The sequence below is a fragment of the Spinacia oleracea genome, chromosome 3 (assembly GCF_020520425.1).
Source record: "Spinacia oleracea cultivar Varoflay chromosome 3, BTI_SOV_V1, whole genome shotgun sequence".
NCBI classification, from domain to species: domain Eukaryota; kingdom Viridiplantae; phylum Streptophyta; class Magnoliopsida; order Caryophyllales; family Amaranthaceae; genus Spinacia; species Spinacia oleracea.
In genome coordinates this window covers 61,246,069-61,273,653 of record NC_079489.1, presented here as the reverse complement: position 1 = coordinate 61,273,653, position 27,585 = coordinate 61,246,069, and the positions used below count along the sequence as shown (strand labels likewise).

Genomic DNA, 27,585 nt, shown 5'->3' with positions numbered 1-27,585 from the left:
ACTTCATCTAATAAAACTAGATTCTTTCTAAGCGTCTCCAAATAATCCTCAAATGTTTGTCATGCTCCTTCTCATTCCTTGAATAAATCAGGATATCATCAATAACATAATAACGAACTTAATTCGGAATTCGTGTAAAATCTTATTCATCAAACCATAATTATGGCAGGTGCATTGGTTAACCCAAAAGACATTACTCTAAACCCATAATGACAATAACGAATCCTAACGGGGTCTTAGGTCCTTATCAGCTATTCTCAATTGGTGGTACTTCAAACACAAATCAGTCTTCGAGAACACACTAGCCCAATTCAATTTATCCAATATGTCATCTATCCTAGGCAAAGGGTACTTGTTCTCGATGGTGTTTAGTTCCCTAAAATCGATGCATAATTCCATACTTTTATCTTTCTCCTTAACAAACAACACAGGAGCTCCCCACTGTTATGCACTAGGCCTAATATACCCCTTAACGAAACGACTCTTACAATTGTTTCTTAATTCGCTCATTTCAGGAGGTGTCATTCTATATGGTCCCTGAGTGTTCCGTCCTTGAAAACTTCTATTTCCATTTCCATTCCCATTCCTATTCTCATTCATATTCCTCTTGAAATTCCCTTGGTTTTCTCCCGCATTGAACTCTTTTCTTTTCTCCCCAACAAATTTTTTTTTCTTGTCCCTTCTGGACTGCAAACCATAAATATGGGCGGTTCTTCCATACTCAATATCTAAACATGTAAAGGTTTCCCCACCTAATCCTAATTGGATCTCATCAGTCAAACCTTGCTCAAACCTCTGAGCCTTTAGCTCCTCTGTGGCTACAACCTCAGGTGCAAACCTCGACAGCGCTATAAATTTTCTATAGTATTCAGCGATGGTCATACTCCCCATCCCAAGGTTTATGAGTTCCTGTGATTTTTGCTTTCTCATAAAAGAAGGATAAAACTTTTTCCTTAGGGCAGTAACAAACGAATCTCAATTGAATCTCTCAACAACGCTAAGTCTAGCTTCATTTTCTCTCAACCATAATTCAGCTTCATCTTTCAAGTACAGTACAATTTGACCCACTCTCATGTTCTCAAGACAGTTCACAACCCCAAACATTTTCTCAAACTCTTTAACCTAATTTTCTAAGAAGGTAGGACAAGCTTGCCCTTTAAAGTAAGGTTGCTTAACCTTGGCTAGTCTCTCAAACATGCCCCCAGAAGGATAAGGGCCTTTAGTTCTCTCATGTGTCAGCTTTTCCGCCAAGAGGCGAATAGCAGCAGCTAGGTCATTATTGTTGGTGGTCATTCTATTATGCGACCTGAAATTACTGATTCTATTTGAGGTTCGATGCATAACTTATATGTATTCTCTAAAAGGAAATTTTTGATTTGACCATAGAGATCGCATCAACAAACAATTATCCAGGAAAGTACACAATCATTAGAGTAATCATCACTCATCCAGTAAAAATATTCACCTAAGGCATAACATTTTTGAATCATATCGGTCATAAGGGTCTAGATTTCCCCTCATTTCCTTTATGCACTCAAATCACTTATTATTCTTGTGGCAATTCAATTGTTCCACAATTCACATTGAGTATGCAAACAATAAAAAAATTAATCTCTTGCGAACTACTTAGAGCTTGGAGTATTATGGAATTCTCAAAATGAAAATAATACTTGAACTTTTATTGCTAATTCTATAAAGGTTTATTACATCCCTAAAAAGAATAAATAATAACTCAAACTCCTATTGCTTTAACTTTAAACTGTTGTAGCTTTGCTACTTATTCTCCAAAACATTTAAGAACAAACTAACTATTACAACTTCAAATGTTTAAGGCATCTTGTCTATCTGTTCCTTCCTTGAAAATTTGTGAAGTGAAATCTAGATCCTCAGTATTCGTCGATTTTCTCGAAGGATCCTATGTTGGTGTACTTGGAAAGAAGCATTTTATTCATGAAACAAACAACTTAAGATCTTACTAACAATTTCCCAACCAAAGCATAATCAGAATTTAATAAAACAATAAGTTTGGTGGAATCAAACAATTTCTATGCACATTTACATGCAACACTTAAACATTTAACACACGCATAGCAATTAATTTCTTATGCTAGCAATTTACTACTAATGCACATATAATTCTATCCTATATGCCCTTTCCTATATTACCCATCTCTCATAAACTAAAGCATTGGAATAATTTAAATAACAAAGTAAAATGACGATAATATAAGAAAATTATAATATAGAATAATAACATAAATAAAAATATAAAATAAATGAAGTAAACTAAATAAAGGAAATGCGTAGCGAATAAATTCGGAAATAAAGTTATTAATTCGAAAAACATTTATATTTCCTAAATAACGAATTCTAACTCTTGAAACAACTAACAAAAATTTGAACTTCTTTAAAAATAAGTGTACTCATTTTTTTTTGAATAATAAATAATAAGAAAAATAAAAATGTCGAAAGTATCACTTTAACTTGAATAAATAATTTAATTTCAAACTTAAATAAGAAATATTATATACTTTCAAACTAGAAAAAAGGAAATCGGCCCCCAAAAAAAAGTACCAATTTTTGAACACTATAATACGTAGAAGCTCGATTTTAAGAAGTTTATTTTAAATAACTAGATAGTTATGCGCCTAAAAATTTATCAAAGTAAAACCTTAGCTCTGATACCACTTTGTAACACCCCGACAATTCTCCCTTTTCTAAAGTACCTTTTTAATATAAAACATAGAGAATTATCAAGGCATTATCGCCCGTGTGAAAACGTAACGGCTTATTCAGAATTTTGCAGCGGAAAACATAAAACTAACTTTAGGTTTATAAATAATCGATTACATAGTTAATCCCAAAACCAATCAACGAAAATAAGATCAACTAACAAGTTTAAAGTCCAATTAAACAAACCCAAGTCAACTTAGCAAATCAAAACTAAATACAAGCTCTCTATTCCCGATCCCAATGATGCAACATCTTCAAACCTGCAGATGGACAATGCTTATTGATCCTTAGAGACTGCTCACCAAAGATTGGGTCATCACAGGATCAATAAGGCATAGCCATGATCAACATGCACAAGCAAAAGCACGTAATCAGCAAAGCTGAGTACTACATACTAAATCAATAATAATCCTAACATGATTCTATTAAACGAACAATCCTAACATGATACTAAATAAAACATAAGCAAGGATAACCAAAACATATTGACTTGAAGACTATATTTGACTGAACTAGACCTTTGTATCATTAACATTATTTTAATTGAAATAGTCAATGGACTGAGCTGTCTACTAGAAACTTCTTCTTCTTCACTAAGGAAGACGAGGTACGGGCGCGACTCCGTAAACCCCAATGACCTGCGATATCGAGGGACTTTTGAATAAAATAGAACCGGTGATCAATCCGGCCCAGAGAAAGCCATAGGCGACCCATGACCCCAACTCCTGATTGTCCGTCACTTTAGACGTGCACAGTCTAAAGCTATTGCTACTCAGTTTCACTTTACATGCTTTACCAATTAAACTCCGTTATGACTCAACAATCACATAAGTCATACAATCAACAATTATTCTCCACTGTTCTTATCTTGGAATTAAGTAAGTGATCACAGAGATGTCAATCAAGACTCATTCCAATTAAATCCAACCTTTCCTTTAATACTGATCAACCCCTCTATATGGGTATAAGGTTTCAACTTACTAAACAAGGTCCTCGGCCCTCATAAAGTAGTGAAAAGCTAAAAGGGAACAACAATCAATCGATCTGAATCAATATATATATAAAGTAATCTAGTGTTCCCAATCAAACTTGTTTGCATCAATCATCTACTAACATGTTATAATCCTCATAACGAAATATATATGTTCAACATGTCCATCCAACAATATTAAACATGAAATTCCAACATAATCTAGTTCATCAACGACTTTCAGCATGGATTCAACAAATAACACACATTCCAAGCACACAGGTATGTACGTACCTTGTGTAGACAAACTAATAGGCCACTTTAACACTTTCAAAAGTCACCTAGGGAGAATTCTCCGCCTAAAACAATCAACAAATATTCCCAATCAATTTCTAATCTTTCGCAACCATAATAAAGCAATCTAAATACATCCTAAACATATTTAGAACCTTCCCCAATATCAAAACTTGAATATTTGATTTCCTAGCATCATAATTATTGAATTCGATGTTTGAAATTCGTTGAAAACTCTTCGCAAACATTATACTTTAAATTTTCAGCAATATAACTAATTTCAAACTACTCCAAAACATAATTAACATGTTTGAAATCATAAAAATAATAACTTTAATAACTTATAATCATCCTACCATGATTTCAAAACTATTAAAATTACAATTCGTGCTTTAAATAATTCAAATTCTCGTTTCAATCAAATTATGTAATCTGAAATTTAATAATTCAATTATGTAAAATATATAAATCTGAAATTCATAATTGAATAATAAAAACTAAACATTTAATTCAATAAAACATAAATTACATAATTAAAACATAATTTAAAACATTTAAATAGCTTAGAGTTTAAGAAATTAACCAAATAAAGGTTTAAGGAGATGCTGGCCGGCGGCAAGGGAGGCGCGGCAGCGAGTGGTGGTTCCGGTGGTTGTTGCGACGTGGCTGGGTCGTGCGGTGGCTGTGCAATAGCAGGAAAACAATTGAGGAAAGCAAGAAATATCCACCGAGTAAGGAGAACGAAAAGAAAAGGGAAAGGAGGGAGGAGAAGTTACCGAGCAGGTCGGCGGTCAGGCGACGGAGAAGAACTCGCGACGGCTGTGCTGGTGGCGAGCACGGCAGTCTCGCTGCGCGAAAACAGGAATAACGTAACCAAGAGGAGAGCGTAAGAAACGAAGGGGGAGCAAGAAAAACGAAGCAAGAGATGGAGGAGTTACCGGACGAAGGAGGAGACGCCGACGGCGAGGTATACGGTGGTGCAGGCGGCGGTCAGGCGATGGTGGTTGACGGCGGCGTTGAAGCAAGGAAAGCTGCAGCAATACTTCACGTGAAACTGAAGCAAGGAAAGGGTTTTGGTTTTGTTTTTGTTTTTGTTTTTTTTTTGTTTCTACGTGAAATTGAAAGAGAGGTGAGGAGGGGAGAGTTGTGGATTTAATGTTTTGGGCTTCACCAAATTGGGCTAGGTTTATGATTTAGTTTTAGGATTTTAACCCAAAATCGATTAGGATCGTTTTCTAAATTCAATCGGTTTTCGCAATTCGAATTATTTTCAACGTGAGATTCTAAAATTAATTTGATTTCGTAAATCGTTAAAAATATTCAAAATGTAATAAAATAAATATACGTTAATTATATATTTATTTCTAAAATCTGTAAATTCTTATTTAAATATAATTAACTATACGTTAAAATATATAAATAATGTTTCTAAATTTACGGGGGATTACATTAAGAACTAGCTCAATTATCGCTACTAATGGAGTTCAGAGAGGAGAATATCGCAGTGAAGGAAATGTGTCCTTCACCCAAGGTGCATTATTCTAATACTAAGGTTCAAATTACTTATGGAATAATTAATTCAGTAAGATCAAGTGATCGGAACAGCTAGTTGGAGCAATGTATCCGATTAGTGAGTTCTAATCCTTATTAGGCTCGTAGTTTACTCTTGTTTGAACCTACAAGGTCACAACAATGACATATAACAGATCGCCGAATTAAATGAATCAGAAATTCATTTAATGCCTAATCGGGAATTTAGTTCGAAAAATATAAATATACGATAAATCGTTGGATCTTAATCGCATCGTACGACATTGGATCTTCAAGTACTATACGATCGATATTGGGCGCAAGGCCTATCGTACGCATACGAGGGAGCTGCCATCCCACGAGCCAAGGCGCGCAAGCGCAAGGCCCATGGGAGTAGCAGCATCGCGCATATCAAGCCCAACAGCGCACGACCCATGTCCATGCTGCTTGGCGCGCTCGCAGGCTGGAACACAACAACAGCAGCAGCACTAGCCGCTAGCTTAGGGCGCGGCCCAATGCCCAGCGCTGAACGTGCTTGCGGGATGTTGTGTTGGCCGACCATAAGGCTTACAAGCCTTTGGTCGGTTGACACACTCCTAACCTAAGGTTATATTATAATAACCTGAATTGTTTTCTGAAAGCAACTAATTCACATATTATAGGGGGTAATTTTTTGTATTTTTTTTGCTTCTTTCCTATTTCGGATACCTGTATTTAGGATTTTGTAAATGCAAGTTTTGGGACCTTGACATTTCGCATTTAGCACATGCCAAGAACTCAAACTTGGCCAATAAAAAAAAAGAAGCCTAACACCGACTTGATTTTTGCAATCCCACCCCAAAAGGGTAGTCGAATTCCAAGGTTGAACTTAGTGATAGAAATTTATTGGCTTACTTAGAAAATAGGAAACCCAAAGTCCATGAAATATGTTAGAAATGTAACACCCCGACAATTCTCCTTTTTCTAAAATAACCCTTTTTATAATATAACTATAGAGAATTACGCCCGTGTGAAAACGTAACGGCTTATTCAGAATTTTGCAGCGGAAAACATAAAACTAACTTTAGGTTTATAAATAATCAATTACAAAGTTAATTCCCAAAACCAATCAACGAAAATAAAGTAATGTAGATAATACGACAAGTTTAAAGTCCAATTTAACAAACCAAGTCACTTAGCAAATCATAATAAATACAAGCTCTCTAATCCCGATCCCAATGATGCATCATCTTCAAACCTGTAGATGGGCAACGCTTATTGATCCTTAGAGACTGCTCACCAAAATTGGTCATCACAGGATCAATAAGGCATAGCCATGATCAACACACACAAACAAAGCACGTAATCAACAAAGCTGAGTACTACATACTAAAACAATAGTAATCCTAACATGATTCTATTAAACGAACAATTCTAGCATGATACTAATAAAACATAAGTAAGGGAAACCAAACATATTAACTTGAAAATAACATTTGACTAGACTAGACTAGACTGGACTAGACTTATAACATTAATATTATTTTAATTGAAATAGTCAATGGACCGAGCTGTCCAACCAGAAGTCTTCACTAAGGAAGACGAGGTACGGGCGCGACTTCGTAACTTCAGTGACCTGCGATATCGAGGAACTTTTGAATAAAATAGAACACGGTGATCAATCCGGTCCCAGAAAAGGCCATGTGCTACCACCATGAACCCCAACTTCTGTTTGTCCGTCATTTCAGACGTGCACAGTATAAAACTATTGCTATTCAGTTTCACTTTACATGATTTACCAATTAATACTTTGTTATGACCCGACAATCACATAAATCATAAAATCAACAAGTATTCACAATTGTTTTTATCTTGGAATTAGGTAAGCAATCACAAAGTTATCAATCAAGAACCCATTCCAATTAATTCAACCTTTCCTTTACCAATGGTTAACCACCTCTATATAGGTGTAAAGGATCAACTTACTAAACAAGGTCCTCGGCCCTCATAAAGTAGTGAAATGCTTAAAAAGGGAACAACGATCAATCGATCTAAACCAATATATATGAAATAATATAATGTTCCCAACCAACATGCTTGCATCAATCATCCACGCTAACATGTTATAATTCTCATAATAAAATCCATGTTCAACACATTCATCCAACATCATTAAACATGTAAATTTCAACATAACCAAGTTCAAAGACATAACAACATAGTTTCAATATAAGCACACATCCCCAAGCACAGAAGTATGTATGTACCTTGTGTAAACAAACTGATAGGCCACTTTAACACTTTCGAAAGTCTCCTACAGCGCCTAAAACAACCAACAAAGATTCCCAATCAACTTCTAATCATTCACAACTATAATAAAGCATTCTAAATACATCATACACATATTTAGAACCTTCCCCAATATCAAAACTTGAATATTTGATTTCCTAGCATAACAATTATTGAATTAAAGATTGAAATTCGTTGAAAACTCCTCAAAACATCATACTTTAACTTTCCAGCAATATAACACGTTTAAAAACTTTTCCAAGACCAAATTAACATACTTAGAGTATAAAAATAATAGTTTTAATCAATCCTAATCATTCTACCATGATCCAACACCAATAAAAACTTAGAATTCCCGCTTTAACTAATTCAAATTCTCGTTTCAATCAATCTATGAAATCTGAAAATTAATAATTTGATTATGCAATATTACAATCTGAAAGTCATAAAGAAGTCATAAAAATCATAAATATAATTAACTCAAAACATAACTTAAATTAATAATATATAATTAAAACGTTTAATTTAGTTAACTTAGAGGCGCGGCCGGAGGCAGTGCTGACGAGCGGCGCGGATGGGCGGTGGAAAAGACCTGGTGGTGCGTGCGGTGGTGGAAGCTTTCGCAGCAACAAAACGCACAATTAAGGAGGAGATAAAGAACGAAAGGGGGGGGAAAGAAAAAACGAAGGTGAGAAGGGAGGTGTGGCTTACCGGTCGGCGGTGCTGCGTGGCGGCGGGTTGCGCGTGCACTGGTGGTGCGGCGGTTGCAGGTTGGTGGCTGAGCAGAGCCACGAACGTGAAGGAGGGAAGGAGAGAGATGGGGTTTGCTTATTTATTTTGGGTTTTCACGTGAAGTTTCAAAGGGGAGGGTTTTGTCTTTGTTTTTTTTTTTTTTTTTTTCACGTGAATTAGGATTAGAGAAGGGAGGAAGGAAATTTGGGTTTATCATGTTGGGCTTCACCAAATTGGGCTAGGAATAGGATTAAGTTTGGTATTTGAATTCAACACCGCTTAGGATTTTTTTCTAAATTCAATCGAACGTTTTTTCGTAATTCGAATTCTTTTCAACGTAAAATTCTAAAATTATTTTAATTTCATAAATCGTTGAAATATTTAAAACGTATAAAAATAAATATCCGTTAATTACATTTTTATTTCTAAATTCGTAAATTCTATTTAAATATAATTAACTATACGTTAAATTATATAAATAACGTTTATAAATTTACGGGGGATTAATTACAATTTACCCCTCTTAAAAGAAGTTTCGTCCCGAAACTTGACACGAAAATTCACACCCTTTTCAAAAGTTTTCAACTTATTCTTACGTAAAGAAGTACTTGTGCCACACATGTGCACTCTTTTGTCAACTTAAAGTTGCTTGTGTTACTCATGGACACATTTTTCTTGCATCAACATGTATAATTTGCTAAAAAAAATAGGCTTAAAATGCATAAAATCACCATAAAAATAGGTAAAAAGCGCGAATTTCTATCGCATTCTACCCCTCTTAAAGAAAACGAGTTACGCCCTCGTAACTTACCTCAGAAAATAACTTAGGATATATTTCCTTCAACGAAATCTGCCCCTCAATACTATATTTTCACTCAAATCATTCCAGCAAATGGACTTCTACACTTTTTCCACACAATGCCTCAACATGTGACATCGTAATGCTCGCATGGTAACTATTAATGCACGAAAATTCAATCGAATCTAGGTGGTCTTCCCAATTACCCTTAAAATCCATAACACAGGTTCTCAACATATATTTCGTTAGTAATCTTAGTTTGTCTATCGTTTGCAGGGTGGAAAGCAATACTCATTTTCAATGTTGTCCCCAAGATTCACTGGACCTTTTTGCCAAAATTTCTGACTTTTATGGTCGATAAGGATCTTACATGTTGCCCCATAAAGGTAATGTCTCCAAATCTTCAAGGAGAATACAATAGCAGCTAGCTCTAGGTCATTGGTAGGGTAATTAGCCTCGTAAGGTTTCAACTGACGTGACAACGAGTGCGGAGGTCAAACGCTCCTTTAAAATCTGGAAAGCTTTCTCACATTTCTCACTCCACTTGAATTTCGATTCCTTTTTCAACAAGTTGGTCATTGGTTTTTCTTTCTTCCAAAATTCTTTCACAACCTCCTATAATGGTCATCTAGGCCTAGAAACTTTAGATATCGGACACGTTCTTGGAATAGGTCACTCACTCACAGCTTGGATTTCACGAAGTGACCCCAAAATGCTATTTTCTCCAAACGAAACTCGCTCTTAGAGAACTTGGCATACCATTGATTCTTTATAAGTGTCTCCAACATAATACTCAAGTTTTCAATGCTCTTTTCATTATTTGAATAAATCAGCACTTCATCAATAAATACACCAACGAACATATTTAGGAATTCATAGAAACATCAAATCCATAATTATGGCAGGTGCATTGGTTAACCCAAAAGGCATTACTGTAAACCCAGAATGACCATAACGAATCTTAATGAGGTCTTAGGTATATCCTTATCAATTATCCTCAATTGGTGATACTTCGAACACAAATCAATCTTCAAAAACACACTCTTGCCATTCAATTGGTCAAATACGTCATCTATTCTAGGCAAAGGATACTTGTTCTTGATGGTAACATTGTTTAGCTCCCTAAAATCGATGCACAATTCCATACTCTTATCTTTCTTCTTAACAAACAACACTTGCAACTGACAGGCTAAATCGCACTCCTATCAAAGATAAACCTAACGTTCACCAACTAAAAATATAGCAAGGGAAGCAGGGATCGTATCCACAGGGAAACGACGTTCTTCTACTATTAATTAACTAATCTAGACTACTGGTAACAAAAAGTTGGATTGGTTTGTAAATTAAGCTAAGGCAAAAAATCAAACTGGAATATAACAATATTAAGGGAATCTAGGGCAACGGTTCACCATAAACACAGACCGGGATTGGACAACGGACAATAACAATCAATTAACAATAATAACTAGGAAATCATGCATCTCTCGAATCTTATGAATTCCTTAGGATAGAACAACTAGCGGGCTCTCGCTACGTACTAGAAATAATTCCTATCTAATAGCCACAGACCAAAAACATCAGATTTATACCGCTCGTCGCATAATCTAAGGTTAATTAAGCTCAAATCAAAATAGTCCGGCCGAACAGAATTGACGAGCAATAAAAATAAGCTATAGAAATTATAATCAATCAATCAATAATCAATGCCACATATAATCCCAATCATGCATTCATGGATCCCCTAAACCCTAGAAATTAAACGACTCACTCATGATAATAAATAACAACGCAATTAGCATAATGGAAAACATGATTAAAGCAACAAAATAAATTAAGGTAGGAAATAATACCGAATTGAAGAACAAATAAATAATAAAGCTTGAATCTTTACTTGAAATTTAAAACTAAGTATTTGAACAATTGGAGGGAAAACTAGAAATAAACTAAGTATTAGAAACTAGAATAATAGATGTCACTAAAAATATAAGGGGCTAGTATTTATAGTTTGCCCAAAATAGAGCCCAAAATCGGAAATAAAAACACGCGAAATACGCTGGAGGTTGGCGTCGCCCGATCGGGCAATGTGCTCGATAGTCGGCCCGATCGGGCGAAATTCCGCCCGATCGGTCGGTTGCAAAATGCCTAGAACAACGCCCAGAATGACCACCCGATCCGGATTGGGCGAAGCCTGCCCGATCGGGCGCGTGTTGAAACTGCACGATCCTCTATCTTCAAAACGTCATATCTCCTTCGTTATTCGTCGGAATTAGGCGAGTGACCACTTGTTGGAAAGATATTAAAGTCTAAAATCCCAACCCAATTGGAATTACATCATTTAGAGTTGTAGAACTTGAGTTATGCTTAAAATAGTGGACTATAGTCATTTTTGTACTTCCTTCGTTATTCGCTTTGCTTCAAAGCTCTTCAAACTTAATGTTTGTGCTCTCGAAAGTACATAATCTCTTGTATTGATTCAAATGAGTAGGAAATGCACAAAAATGTGCTAATTCCTACAATGATAAACTTGAAACTACAAACACACTACAAGAAGCACATTAGTACTAAAAATCGCTCCGAATAGCTCATTTGTGATCAAAAAGTACTAAGGGACGGGGGTAAAAACTCTATATAAAACACACATATCAAACTCCCCCAAGCTAGATCCTTGTTTGTCCCTAAGCAAGGAAATCATCGATGAATACAAGACCAACTTCACCCCCAACATATTTCAAAACGAAAAACATAATTCAAGGCAAAATCCAACGAGCATGCATCAATGTCAACCAATCAAATCCACCCAACCACAAATCCTCCCTAACAATCATCATGCAAAGCAAACCACAAGTGCACAATGGAATTCAAGACTAGTGCTCACACACTCGTCACTCATTTATGTGGCGGATAAAAGATGTACCCGTTCGCTCTCCTCCCAACATATAAGTGAACAATGCCATCCCAAACTCATAACACTCGTGTGTCTAGAAAAACATACACTCAACCTAGTAGTCGACTCGAAATGTGTCATGTCATAACTTGCATTGATAAACAACTATTTTCACATAAGTACGACTCTATGCACAAAGGTCGGAAGGTCTTCAAAGCTTGTAATGTTAGGCTTAGGTAAGGGTGCGGTAAGTTTGGGGTATAATGTGAGCTTTAAAGCCTTGGCTTTGGGGAGCATAAATCCTAGCAAACCACGATCAACCATAAATGATGACCCAACTCTCCCACTCAACACATGAATAAAACAACAAACAAACCACACTATACTTTCTTGCCTTTTTTCACAATTCTAATCAACCACGCATAAGGATATGAACTTGCAAAACTTGATTGAAACAATACTTTGAACTTTTTCTGAGAATAATAGATTTTTCTCTTTTTTTTTCAATCTTTTTTTTTTCTTTTAGAAACCTTCACATTTGTTTTATTCTTCTCATCTCTTTCATTTTTCAACTCATTATTTCAACAACAAATATGATAAGAAGAACTCCCTTTTCCAATACTCAATATGCTCAAAATGTACCATACCACAACTCCCTCACCTCACTACTATTAGCTCCCCCAAGCTAGGCTTGGAACTAGTAACCAATGGGGAATTCACGGGCTTGTAATGTGGTTAGTCACCGAATAAAGGGCACAAGCACAACATGGGTAGAAAAAAGAGGGAACAAACGTATCTAAATTCATCTGAAGGCTACCTAAATAGAAAAAAATGCCTTCGTCCTCCACAATGTGCATGTATATGAGTCATAAAACACTACTAACAGTTGCAAACCAATACTCAAAATCAATGGCACACCAGGAACCTATCACACATTCCTAACCAAGTCAACTAGCCAAGCACCAAGTCCACAAATAGTTAGTCAGAGTTGACTCATGTCATGGCATAAACGTAATCGAATATTAAATCATGGCTAACACATCTACGTTGCTCGCCATCAAATACCAAGAATCAAAACAATTTTCAATCAAACGGGTACAGGGAAGCATGATTTTGTATTCATCGGAACGTATTTTTGTATTTTTTTTTTCAAAGCAATAAACTACTCTAGGAAACAGTAAACACACCAAAATAAACACACAAAAATAAGTAAATGCAAAAATAAAAGGAAAACATACCTAATATGTACAAGTGAGTGAAACACCCCCCTGTAGACACCTACTTTTGTCCCCATTCCCGAAAGGGAAGGTTCGATGATGAGAACATAAATCTCCACTTGGCAACGCATCTCCTATAAAATAACGAATCTCGATCACCCTTTTCATTTCACCCGAACCTGCTATTTATAGAAACCTGCTAAAAATAGTAACTACCGTAACGGGTAGTTGCTAAAAGTGGGAAGACATAAAAGATAGAAACCTGTCAGAATTAGGTGTTACACTCCAACATAAATCCTAAAAGAGATAGAATTTGCAAGAGGAATCCTATTCCTAGTATAATTCGAAAATAAAGAGTTACGTATTAATTAAAATCCTAACGAGCCTAGAGTTCGTAACGGGCCCAGACGCATTCCGTCATAAAGTTAATACGCGCTAAAAGACACGGATAAGTCTCAAAGACTCCGTATTCCACGAGTCCAAATCTGACAAGGAAATACGGCCAGACCCTATTTTCAACGCCTGGCTCTGGGCGCCGAAATCTTCGGCGCCCAGCCCTGGGCGCTGAAATTACCTGGGTACGTATTCTCTCCTAATTCTTCTTGGATTAGAGCACTAAAATTCTATCTTTCCACGAACTCTTCCCTATAAATACAGCCCCAAATTCGACGTGAAAGGAACACAACACACAACTCATATTCTGAGTATTGACTCCAACCCCTAAGCCTAAGCCTCACGCTGCGAAATTGATCCCGCGTTCTGTCGCAATCGTTCCAAAAATCGAACACAACGTATCCTGTCCCTTGTAGCTGAAGAATTAAGCCCGGAAACTTGAGATTCGTTAAATAAAAGGAGAAATAGCAAAGCCAAAGTGGTTAGTTTTCTGAGAACCGTGACGCACCTCTCAAGGGTGCGTCGTAATGTGTCCCTTCGCATGATTTAATCGCTTTCCTCGCCCTTTTATAAAACTGTTAAACTATTAAATCTGATTGTTCTATCACGCCTAATAAAGATAATATATTGGGAAATTGAACTATCATGCTAAGTCCCTTAAATCAATCTAAACAAGATAATCACGATCGATCTAGTATTATGTGTTGCATATTGTTAAAATCAATTCAGATTAGTTTAATAGTTAACGCATGTCCCTTCAACTATTTATGCTGGGCTAGTAAGGATATCCTGCCTCTGGAGTTATCGAAGAGCGAGTACTCCTCTCGGTAGTTACAGTCCCCCGAACCCTCAATCTCTACCTTGCGGGTGTACGTTGAGAGATCCCCACACCAGGGATCACAAGGGAACCTATGGCCATCGTGGTCAAACATAATTGCACTCCCTTTATGTCACGATAACCGGGTTTTGTCTGTTTTTCTCATTGTCGTTAAAAACTGAATGGCGACTCCTATATTACTAGTCAATTGGGTGTAAACTCACAGGAAATCCAATTACACTTGATTTGACAAAAAGAAACGTCACGTCCACGAGGGACGAGGTCACGCATTAGCCTCGTGCTTTTTCGACCCCCTCACACCCCCAAGCTAAAGCAGACAATGTCCTCATTGGCTCAAGGGGTATCATGAGAAAAGTGAGCAACCCGTGGCTTATTTGTCGCTGATTCGCAAATCGCCCGATCGGGCAGCAGATCGCCCGATCGGGCTAATTTCGAACCTCTTCGTTGAATCTGTGCGAGCCCGATCGGGCGCTCCTCGCCCGATCCAGATCGGGCGAAATGCATTGCCCATTTTTTCCGACTATTTCCAACCCAGAATCATCTCAAACCCTCGAATTGACGTCATCACCAACCGCCCGATCGGGAATTTGACTCGCCCTTTGAGTCGATCGGGCAACCGTCGCCCGTTCGGGCGATTTTCCAACATTTTCCTTGAATCGACAAGCGCCCGATCGGGCGCTCCTCGCCCGATCCGGATCGGGCGAAACGCAGACTACTCCGTTTCAGCTTGAATTCAACTTTTTCGAACTTGGAGCCTTAGACCTGCACAGCATTAAACGTCCAAACCGTAAAATACCCTCTTCTCACCTCTCTAACACCAAAAACTACAATGAAACACACACTTGCTCAAAAATTATACTAAAACACACAAACGAAAGCGAAAAATACACTACGAAAAGCAATAAATGGATAGTGAAATACTCATCCCCTATTAGATTGATGCAATGTCCCCATTACACAATCTCAGTTTATGTGTAGACAACGAAAGGAAGGGGATGAGAGCCACGACAACTCATCGAATGGGGGCACTATAGATGATGCCATCTGGTGTCAATTCAAATGCCTTGGATGAGCTATGTGGTGCTGGAAATGACAGATCACGACCCCTATCATGAATGCGGTGCCCACCGTTCACCGAGCTTTCGGCCTTTCGGGTCTCAGCATCATCAAATCGTGCTTCCTTTCGAACCCATGCCAAAGAGTTCATACTCCGATCGCCTCCACCTGCAAAACAATTTGAAACATGCGCTTTTTCCGAGGAGTTATTAGAGTTAGTATGAGTCAATTCAGTGTTAAAATAATCATTAGAAACATTGACTCCAAAACATGACTCCTCTACCATAGGGCTCTTAGCAACATGGGTTAAATTGAAAGTAACCTTGTCATCCCCTACATTCAAGGTCAGCTTACCATTTTTGACATCTATGATTGCCTCCGCAGTGTGTAGGAAAGGTCGACCTAAAATAATAGGAATCTGCCTGTCCTCTTCCATGTCCAACACAACAAAATCAATAGGAATAAAAAATTTACCCACTATAACAGGCACATCTTCTAAAACACCTAGGGGGTATTTTACAGATCTATCAGCCATTTGCAGAGTTATGTTGGTAACTTTTAAATCACCCATGTTCAACTTAGTACATACAGACAGGGGCATGACACTAACACTGGCACCTAAATCACATAAGGCTTTGTCAATAAAAAGGTTGCCAATATTACACGGGATAGAGAAACTCCCGGGGTCCTTCAACTTGGGTGGAGACTTATTTTGTAGTAAGGCACTGCACTCTTCAGTAAATGCAACAGTCTCCACCTCACTAAATTCTCTCTTCCTAGTCAAGATGTCTTTCATGTATTTAGCATATGCAGGTACTTGAGTAATTAATTCGGTGAAAGGGACCGTTACCTGCAGATTCTTTACCACTTCTAAGAACTTACCAAACTGCTTGTCTAGCTTGTTCTTTAGCTGACGATGAGGGAAGGGAAGTTTGATAGGTGGAACTTGTATCTCAACTTTATTCTCAACCCTTGTGTCAGCTTCCTTCTCCTTGACCACCTTCTCACTTTCTCTTGGCACAGCACCACTGACAGATACTTCAACCTCTTCCTCTATAGTCATAGGCGGCCCATCATACTCATATCCACTCCGCAAAGTGACAACATTTACAGACTCTCTGGTCACAGGCTGTGAAGGGAGTTGACATCTCTCTGCAAGAGTAGTAGCCATTTGTGCCAACTGTTTATCCATGATCTTGTTATGAGCAGTGAGGGCATCGATTTTGGCATCCTTTTCGCTCAGAGATCTCTGCAATTCCAACATCATATTCCTCATCTCTACAAGCATGGGATCAGGTTGTGTGGGTTGATGTTGTGGAGGAAAACCAGGTGGTCCACTAGGCTGCGGGTTGTAGTTACTCCGCGGTTGGTATGACTGTTGTGGTGGCGGTTGGTACTGTTGTTGTGGTGGTGGAGGGTGTTGAATCTGATGGGGGTTCTGGACATTAGTACTCCTATATGATAGTAGGGGGTTGTTTTTATACCCCTCATTGTAAGAGTTGGAGTACGGATTGTTCTTCTTGTAGGACTGGAATGCATTGCATTGTTCGATAGAGCTCCGGCATTCCTGTGCATAATGGCCTTGCATCCCACAACTATTACAGACATTGGCAGATTGGGCACTCATTGCAGCGACACTAGCATGTTGGGTGGATTGGGAAGATGCGATCTGTATATTGTCTAGCTTGTGATGTAGGGCAGTTAGCTGAGCAGTAAGTTGTTCAATAGAATTCATCTCATGCTTAACACCCCGGTCGGCAAAACTTCTAGGATTCCCATATTGGGCACTATGGATGGCCATCTCCTCAATCACCTCTAAAGCTCTAGGCACCTCCAGTTGCATAAATCTCCCACTGGCAGCTGAATCCAAAAGACACCTAGACTCATTACCCAGACCATTATAGAACTACTGAACCAGAAACCAGTCATCCAAACCATGATGCGGGTACTCTCTCTGCAAATCCTTGAATCTCTCCCAAACTTCGAACAAACTCTCATCTGCTTGTTGAGAGATACATAGTATCTGACCCCTCAGACGAGCTGTCTTCTCAGGTGGGAAATATTTAACATAGAACGCAAGGGCCAAGGAATTCCAATCGGTGATTTTCATAGCTGCGCGGTTGAGACTGTTAATCCATAGCTTTGCCTTCCCACTCAATGAAAATGGAAAGAGTATCTCCATAGTCTGCTCCGGTGTTAAATTCTTCTGCTTAATGGTGGCACAATACTGGATGAAAGACTGAATATGGAGATTGGGATCTTCACCCTTTTCCCCACCGAATTGGTGTCTCTCGATCATGTTTATCAGCTGGGGTTCGATCTTGAAATTCTCGACCGCAATGGAAGGCATGATTGCCTTGGGAAGCATAGACAGACTTGGTTTAGAATAGTCTGTAAGCCTTGGCACAAGTGGCGGTGGCGATGGTGATGCTTGGTCACCCATCTCTGAATCTGTATGAAATAGATTGCTAATCAGATAATCGGATTTAGAGTCAGAATAGTCTCTCAACTGTTCAACGAATCTACGCCGTCTACGAAAGGTCCGTTCAGGTTCAGGATCGAACGAAGTCAGATCGCTGGTATGGACAGTTCTGGGCATAAACAAGCAAAAACTAGAAAACAGTCGTGAGATCCGATCTCAAGGAACGGGAGTCCCTTGAGAAGTAACAAACAATAATCTAGAAAAAAACAATTAATAACAGAAAATAAAACCATTTCCCCGGCAACGGCGCCAAAATTTGACAGGCTAAATCGCACTCCTATCAAAGATAAACCTAACGTTCACCAACTAAAAATATAGCAAGGGAAGCAGGGATCGTATCCACAGGGAAACAACGTTCTTCTACTATTAATTAACTAATCTAGACTACTGGTAACAAAAAGTTGGATTGGTTTGTAAATTAAGCTAAGGCAAAAAATCAAACTGGAATATAACAATATTAAGGGAATCTAGGGCAGCACAAACCGGGATTGGACAACGGACAATAACAATCAATTAACAATAATAACTAGGAAATCATGCATCTCTCGAATCTTATGAATTCCTTAGGATAGAACAACTAGCGGGCTCTCGCTACGTACTAGAAATAATTCCTATCTAATAGCCACAGACCAAAAACATCATATTTATACCTCTCGGCGCATAATCTAAGGTTAATCAAACTCAAATAAACTAAGTATTAGAAACTAAGTATTAGAAATAAACTAGAAATAAACTCAATCAATAATCAAGTCCACATATAATCCCAATCATGCATTCATGGATCCCCTAAACCCTAGAAATTAAACTACTCACTCATGATAATAAATAACAACGCAATTAGCATAATGGAAAACATGATTAAAGCAACAAAATAAATTAAGGTAGGAAATAATACCGAATTGAAGAACAAATAAATAATAAAGCTTGAATCTTTACTTGAAATTTAAAACTAAGTATTTGAACAATTGGAGGGAAAACTAGAAATAAACTAAGTATTAGAAACTAGAATAATAGATGTCACTAAAAATATAAGGGGCTAGTATTTATAGTTTGCCCAAAATAGAGCCCAAAATCGGAAATAAAAACACGCGAAATACGCTGGAGGTTGGCGTCGCCCGATTGGGCGACGCTTCGCCCGATCGGGCGATGTGCTCGATAGTCGGCCCGATCGGGCGAAATTCCGCCCGATCGGGCATTTGCAAAATGCCCAGAACAACGCCCAGAATGACCGCCCGATCCGCATCGGGCGAAGCCCGCCCGATCGGGCGCGTGTTGAAACTGCACGATCCTCTATCTTCAAAACGTCATATCTCCTTCGTTATTCGTCGGAATTAGGCGAGTGACCACTTGTTGGAAAGATATTGAAGTCTAGAATCCAACCCAGTTAGAATTGTATCATTTGGAGTTGTAGAACTTGAGTTATGCTTAAAATAGTGGACTATAGTCATTTTTGTACTTCCTTCGTTATTCGCTTTGCTTCAAAACTCTTCAAACTTTATGTTTGTGCTCTCGAAAGTACATAATCTCTTGTATTGATTCAAATGTGTAGGAAATGCACAAAAATGTGCTAATTCCTACAATGATGAACCTGAAACTACAAACACACTACAAGAAGCACATTAGTACTAAAAATCGCTCCGAAGAGCTCATTTGAGATCAAAAAGTACTAAGGGACGGGGGTAAAAACTCTATATAAAACACACATATCAGCAATTGTGTCTTAATTCGCCCATTTTAGGAGGTGTCATGCTATACAGTGCTTTAGATATACGTGTCGTTTCAGAATTTAACTCTATAGTTAACTCAAAGGCTCTAGCTGGTGACATACTCGCAATTTCACTCGGAATCACATTAATGAATTCATTCACACTAGGAACATCCTCGATCTTCACTCCAACTTCTTTACTCCCAACTAGCACACTACAGAAAAATAGCTCACACCCCTTCTTAATCGATTTCTCACTTGCATTGCAGAAATAACTAAAGGTTCTTTGACTTCTTAAAATATCTATATGAGGACAACCTTTCAATAGGGTTCCTTAAACTTACTTTCTGAATTTCATAGTCTATCTTAGCCTTGTACAAACTTAGCCAATCCATTCCCAGAATTACATCTAGGTTTCCCAGATTAAAATTTATCAAATCAGAAGGAAAACGCAATATTTTATCTTCAAAGGCAAGTTCTTAAACAACTTGATACACCTTATGGTTACACCAGTAGGTACACTAACAGGTAAATCAATCACCTCAAAATCTACTACATTTAGACTCTTAACAACAGATGACGAAACAAAATAATGAATTACCCCTGAATCAAACAACGTTTTAACTAGCACGGAGTTAATAGAAAAATTACCATGGACTACGTCTGTAGAATGTTCAGCTTCATTCCTACTCATCACGAACAGTTTACCCGGAGCCTTATTATGGTTGTTGTTCTCATCGACAGACTTATTGTGCTTTCCCTGGATATTTTGCGACCCTACAGGCTTTGAACTTTGGTTCCCTGAATGGTTAAACCCTGGTTTCCCTTGGTTACCAATCCTACTACCATTCTGCTCCCTCTTCTTCTCAGTGAAGCACTCAAACTCTCTATGCCCCTTTTTCTGACAGTAGTTGCAAATCACCAATTCTCCCTTACAGTCCTTCCCAGGGTGGTTATTGTTGCACCTCTTGCAGTGGTACGTTCTCTCAGATTGGTTTCTATTGTTGTAGTTATTTCCCTGGTTGTTTCTCATCCCGTTACCATTTCCATTCCTATTCCTTTTGAAGTTCCCTTGACTTCCCCCAGCATTAAACTCTTTTCTTTTATCCCCAACAACAACTTTTTTCTTGTCCCTTCTGAACTGCAAGCCATAAATATGGGCAGCTCTCCCATACACAATGTCTAAGGATGTAAAGGTTTCCCCACCTAATCCCAGCTGGATCTCATCGGTCAACCCTTGCTCAAACCTCTGAGCCTTTAGCTCCTCTGTGGATACAACCTCAGGTGCAAACCTCGACAACACTATAAACTTGCTATAGTAATCAGCAATGGTCATATTCTTCATCCTAAGGTTGATGAATTCTTGTGCCTTTTGGTTTCTCATGAAAGGAGGATAAAACTTTTCCCTTAATGCAACAACAAACGAGTCCCAATTAAATCCTTCAACAACACTTAGCCTAGTTCTATTCTCTCTCCACCACAGATCGGCCTCATCTTTTAGGTAAAGGAAAGCTTGGCCTACTTTCATGTTTTCAGGACAGTTTACCGCCCCAAATAGTTTTTCAAACTCCCTAATCTAGTTTTCTATGAAGGTGGGATCTGCTTGCCCCTTGAAGTATGGGGGCTTGAATTTTTGCAAGCCTTTCAAACATGTCCCCTGCAGAATCGGGGCACTCAGGGATGATAAAATCCAAATCCAAGGATTTCATATAAAGAGGTTGATTTCATCCGCCATTAACGACGTTCTTCCTTCAACTTATAAGCGTCATTAACCGATCAAGTGGGAAGGTGACAATTTTTTTTTTTACATTTTGAGGTTATTTTTGTCATTTTCGATTTTTTATTAAGAAAATTAATTATGCATTTAGCTACACCCTTATTTTTTTTTCTTCAGATTTTGTATTTTGTCATTTACTCCCTCCGTCCCAGATTAGTTGTTACACTTTCTATTTTTCGTCCGTCTCAGATTAGTTGTTACACTTCTAAATTAGGAATGACCCCACAATTATTATAGGGTGTTACTTAATGCAGAAAATATTTTCTTTATGCAGAAAATAAAATTACCAAAAGGTCCCTAATTAATTAATAAAAAATTATTAAAAGAAAAATCATCAATTATCAATCTTCCAGAGAACGAGCTTCGGGAGATTTTCTTCCTACTCTTATACCTTCAGCTGCCAAGTGCCAACTACACTACGTACACAAATGAAGTACTAATTTTTTTCAAACATTATGCTTAAGTAGTTCGAAAGCATCAAAACTGATGTAAAAGCTATTCAAATTATACCCCAGTAACCTAATAATTTGAACCAATTTTACCATAAAGTTCATATTTTAAAGCGTAAGTGTAGAGAAACCGACTCCGGCTAAAAGAGACCAACCAAGAGCGAAGAATTTTGCCGTCAAGGAATTTAATTGTCGTCATGGATATGAACAACTACCGTGTTCTTGTTATCATCAAAGGTTGAATGCTCTCGTTCATTGATATGTTCATCATATTTATAAAAAAGTATTGCCTATACAACTCTAACTCTAGAATCCTAATACATACAAACTTAGACAATAATATTTGTAGTATCAAATACTCCCTTCGTCCCGGAATACACGCACCGGTTTGACTTTTTGCACTATTCACATAATTCACTTTAACCCTATTTTATTTCTAGTATATATATATATTTTTTTTTGAAGGGTAAGGAGAATATACTTAGGAGCCTCTCCGCACGAGAGTCACTCCTGAGTAATCATTACACAAAATAGTAGCTAATCTCTGGCTAGTAGTAGGATCTATATACATATTTCCAACAATTAGGTGACCGACATTCGCTATCCAATCTGCAGCCGAATTTGCTTCTCTGAAAATGTGCTTGATATCCCACGTGGTAAAGAGGTTGAGGAGATGTTTGATATCAGAAATAATGTTACTGATCTTCCAAGGAGTAGACCACACCCCTTTAACTGCATTAATGATAAGAAGATTGTCACCTTCGATGAGGAGATTATCGATCTGAAGACGCCTAGCTTCTTGTAGACCTTTGTGGAGAGCGATGGCTTCAGCCATGAAAGCTTGAGTTTGACCAAGATTAAAAGTACATGCTGAAATCGAAATTCCTTCATTATTACGGATGATGATTCCTGCTGCTGCTGAAGAAGATTTACTGGAGCCGTCGAAGTTGAGTTTGAAGGTGCCGAGTGGAGGGGGGTACCAGCGAACCAAGATTGGAGGGGAAGGGAGAGGCGGAGGGGTGGAATTGAGGGTAGTGATAGTGTAACACCCCGAAAATTGTCTCTTTTCTAAAATAACCTTTTTATATAAAACGTAGAGAATTATCAAGGCATTATCGCCCGTGTGAAAACGTATCGGCTTATTCAGAATTTTGCAGCGGAAAACATAATAACTAACTTTAATAATTTAAATAAGTCAACTACGGAATAAAATCTAAAACCAACCGACAAAACAAAGTCAGCGTAATTAATTAAAACAAAGTTCGAGTCTCTTTAAAACAGGCCAAACAAATTCAACATCAAACTTAAAACAAAACAATTTAATAACTACACAGCTCTTCAATCCCGAACCCCATGATGCATCACCTTCAAACCTGTAATGGACGATGCTTATTGATCCCTAGAGACTGCTCACCAAGATTGGGTCATCACAGGATCAATAAGGCATAGCCATGATCAACATGCACAAACAAAGCACGTAATCAGCAAAGCTGAGTACTACATACTAAAACAATAATAATCCTAACATGATACTATTAACGAACAACCCTAACATGATACTAATGAACATAAACAAGGGCAGACAAAACATGATAATTTGACGACCATACTTAACTAGACTAGGCTAGACTGGACTTTAATAACAATAATATTATTTTAGTTGAAATAGACAATGGACCGAGTTTTCTAGCTAGAGGCTTCACTAAGGAAGACGAGGTACGGGCGCGACTCCGTAACCTCAGTGACCTGCGATATCGAGGAACGTTTGAATAAAAATAGGACACGGTGATCAATCCGGTCCGAGATAAAGGCCATGGGCTACCACCATGAACCCCAACTCCTGTTTGTCCGTCACTTTAGACGTGCACAGTCTAAAGCTATTGCTACTCAGTTTCACTTTACATGATTTACAAATTGACACCCTGTTATGACTCAACAATCACATAAGGCATACAATCCACATTTATTTACAACTGTTTTTATCTTGGAATTAAGTAAGTGATCACAAAGGCATCAAACAAGACTCATTCCAATTAACTCCAATCCTTCCTTTAATACTGATCAACCCTGTATATGGGTATAAGGTTTCAACTTACTAAATGAGGTCCTCGGCCCTCATAAAGTAGTGAAAAAGCTAAAAGGGAACAACAATCCACTGATCTGAATTATATACAAAGTAATCTAGTGTTCCCAATCAAACATGTTTGTATCAACCATCCATACTAACATGCTATAATCCTCAAAATGCAATATAGGTTCAATATGTCCAACCAACAGTATTAAACATGCAATATTCAACCTGACTAAATTCATCAACGATATCAACATAACCAAGTTCATCAACAATTCAACATGGTTTCAATAATTAGCACACATTCCAAGCACACAGGTATGTACGTACCTTGTGTAAACAAAATGCGAGACCACTTTAAGAATTCAAAAGTCGCCTACGGAGAATTCTCCACCTAACAACAACCAATATAGACTCATATCAATTCATATTGAATTTTCAGCAACATTAGGGAGCTTCAAACCCCTCCTAAACATAATTAGAACATTTTCCAATATCGAAACTTGAATATTTGGTTTCCTAGCATCATAATTATTATATTAATTATTGAAATTCGTTGAAAACTCTTCAAAGCATCATACTTTAAATTTCCAGCAATATAACTACTTTCAAACTGCTCCAAAACATAATTAACATGTTTGAAATTATAAAAACAATAACTTTAATAACTTATAATCATCCTACCATGGTTTCAAAACTACAAAAACCTTAAAATTCATGCTTTAAATAATTAAAAATCATTATTTCAAGGCAATTACATAATTTGAAAATTAAATTATTATTCAAGCATAATATGAAATCTGGAAATCCTAACTAACTCATAAAAAACGTATAGTTTAAATTCGAGAACATAATTTAAATTATTAAAACTTATTTAACTTCACTAATTGGTTTAGGGTTAAGGAAATACCCAAAAGAGAGAGAATAACAGGAGTGATGCCGGCAGTAGGGCGGCGCGGCTGGTGGTGGTTGTCGGCGCTGGGTGACGCAGCTGATGCTCTAGGTGGTCGCGCAGTGGTGGTTGCACGTGCAGCGATGTGAGAGGGGCAGAAGGAACGAGGGAGGAGAACACAAAACAGACACCGACCAGCAAGGGGGAAACGACGTTAAGGTCACAGAAGGCCGACGGTTGCGCGGAACACCGGTGGTCGGTGGTGGCTGGCCTGGTTGTGCGCAAAACAGAGCACAAGTGAGGGAAGAAAACAAAGAACAACGATAGATGAAAGGAAAAACGAAAGAGAAGAGAAGGGGGAGAGAGAGTTATCGGACGGCGGAGCGGTGGTCCGGTGTGGTCGGTTGACCGGCGGCGGCAAGGGTGAAGCTATTCTGCAGGATTACGTGAAGGAGCAATGAGGGTTTGCAAATCTTATTTTCACGTGAAGTTGAATGAGAGGAGAGGAGAGTTGGTTCACGTGCATATTGAAATTAGGATGGGGGTTATTTGTTTTGGGCTTTATCAAATTGGGCTAGGATTAGAATTGAACTTTTACGTTTGAATCCAAAATCGATTAGGCTTATTTTCCAAATTCCAATGTGTTTTCGTAATTCAAATTCTTTTCAACATAAAATTCAAAAATTATTTTTGATTTCGTAAATCATTAAAAACATTAAAAATGTAATAAATAAATATACGTTATTTATATATTTATTTCTAAAATTCATAAATTAGTTATTAAATATACGTTAAAATATATAAATAAAATGTATAAAATTACGGGGGATTACAATCTACCCCTCTTAAAAGAAGTTTCGTCCCGAAACTTGACACGAAAATTCACATATCTTTCCAAACTTTTCAACTTATTCTTATTGTACAAGTACTTTGTGCCACTCTTGTTCACTCTTTTGCCAACTAAGAGTTACTTGTAATATTCACGAACACATTTTCTTATGCGGAGAATCTATTTACTTGCATCAACATGTATAAGTTGCTAAAAATGAGCATAAAATGCATAAAATTGCTATAAAAATAGGTAAAAGCGCGAATTTCTATCGCATTCTACCCCTCTTAAAGAAAACGAGTTACGCCCTCGTAACTCATCTCAGGGAATAAGCTTGGATATTTCTACTTCAACGAATCATGTCCCCAATGCTATATTTCCACTAAAATCGTAGCAAGTGGGATTTCTACACTTCTTTCCACACAATTCCTCAACAGGTGTCATCTTAAAGCTTGCATAGTAACTATTGTTGCAAGAAATTCAATAGACTCTAGGTGGTTTTCCCAATTACCCTTAAAGTCAATAACACAGGTTTCAACATAAATTCCGTTAGTAATCTCAATCTGTCTATCGGTTGCTGGGTGGAAGGCAGTATTCACTTTCAATGTTGTCCCCAAGATTCAACTGGACCTTATTGCAAAAATTTCAGACTTTTGTTCTCGGTAAGGGTCTTACATGTTGCCCTATAAAGGTAATGTCTCCAAATATTCGTAGATAACACCATAACAGCTAACTCTAGGTCATGGGTTTGGTAATTAGCCTTATAAGGTTTCTATTGACGCGACAATAGCTAAATCTAGAAAGCTTCCTCACATTTCTCACTTCACTTGAATTTCGATTCCTTTTTCAACAAGTTGGTCATTGGTTTTGCTTTCTTCCAAAAGTATTTCACAACCTCCTATAATGGTCATCTAGGCCTAGAAAACTTCAGATATCAGACGCGTTCTTGAAATAGGTCACTTACTCACAGCTTGAATCTTAGTAGGATCTACAAAGACTCCTTCTGGTCAACTTTTCCTTTTTACCAAACCTCATTACACCTTTCATGGATGTATGACTTTTGGGCTTAACTCTTAGCTCTTTCACTAATTCATATAATTCCTCCCATCTTTTCAAGACGCCAAATGATATCTAACGATCCTGGACCACTCGAATCTTCTCTTAAATTTATTCCCTCACGTAACATAGTTTTCAATCAATTTAGTCCTTCACTTTTCCGTCGGTGCCACTTATACACACATGACTTCAAGATTTGTATACTTCATTTTATAAATCTAGATTCTTTCTAAGCGTCTCCAAATAATCCTTAAGTGTTTGTCATGCTCTTTCTCATTCCTTGAATAAATCAGGATATCATCAATAACATAATAACGAACTTAATTAATTCGAAATTCGTGGAAAATCTTATTCATCAAATCCATACTATGGCAGGTGCATTGGTTAACCCTAAAGGCATTTCTCTAAACCCATAATTGAAGGAAATAATGCCCTTGGTCCAAGTATGCATTCTATGTTAAGTCTAATAAATGCGGTTCAGTATTGATTAACAAGTTAATAATTCAGTGAGATCAAGTGAACTGAATGCCTAGCTAGAGGCCGCTTCAGTTCAAGTGGAATTAATGATATTAATCCACAGCTTACTCTTGACTGAACCCGTAGGGTCACA

General features: G+C 37.6%; 2 long non-coding RNA genes and 1 other non-coding gene across 4 annotated transcripts; 1 reads left to right on the top strand and 2 right to left on the bottom strand.

Moving 5' to 3' along the window:
• Positions 1 to 2,773: 2,773 nt before the first annotated feature.
• LOC130469063 (uncharacterized) lies at positions 2,774 to 5,440 on the bottom strand. The gene is made up of 4 exons (XR_008929442.1): positions 4,936 to 5,440; positions 4,774 to 4,845; positions 3,998 to 4,679; positions 2,774 to 3,027 (listed from the first exon to the last, which is right to left on the bottom strand). It is a non-coding gene; the product is annotated as an uncharacterized lncRNA (long non-coding RNA).
• Positions 5,441 to 6,579: 1,139 nt separating this feature from the next.
• On the bottom strand, positions 6,580 to 8,917 carry LOC130469062 (uncharacterized). Of its 2 annotated transcripts, XR_008929441.1 has the most exons (4): positions 8,507 to 8,917; positions 8,330 to 8,412; positions 7,774 to 7,829; positions 6,580 to 6,798 (listed from the first exon to the last, which is right to left on the bottom strand). It is a non-coding gene; the product is annotated as an uncharacterized lncRNA (long non-coding RNA). The 2 variants fall into 2 exon arrangements; XR_008929440.1 differs by lacking the exon at positions 8,330 to 8,412 and having other exon boundaries at positions 8,507 to 8,892.
• Positions 8,918 to 17,645: 8,728 nt separating this feature from the next.
• On the top strand, positions 17,646 to 17,752 carry LOC130470989 (small nucleolar RNA R71). The gene has a single exon (XR_008931696.1). It is a non-coding gene; the product is annotated as a small nucleolar RNA R71 (small nucleolar RNA).
• Positions 17,753 to 27,585: the final 9,833 nt, after the last annotated feature.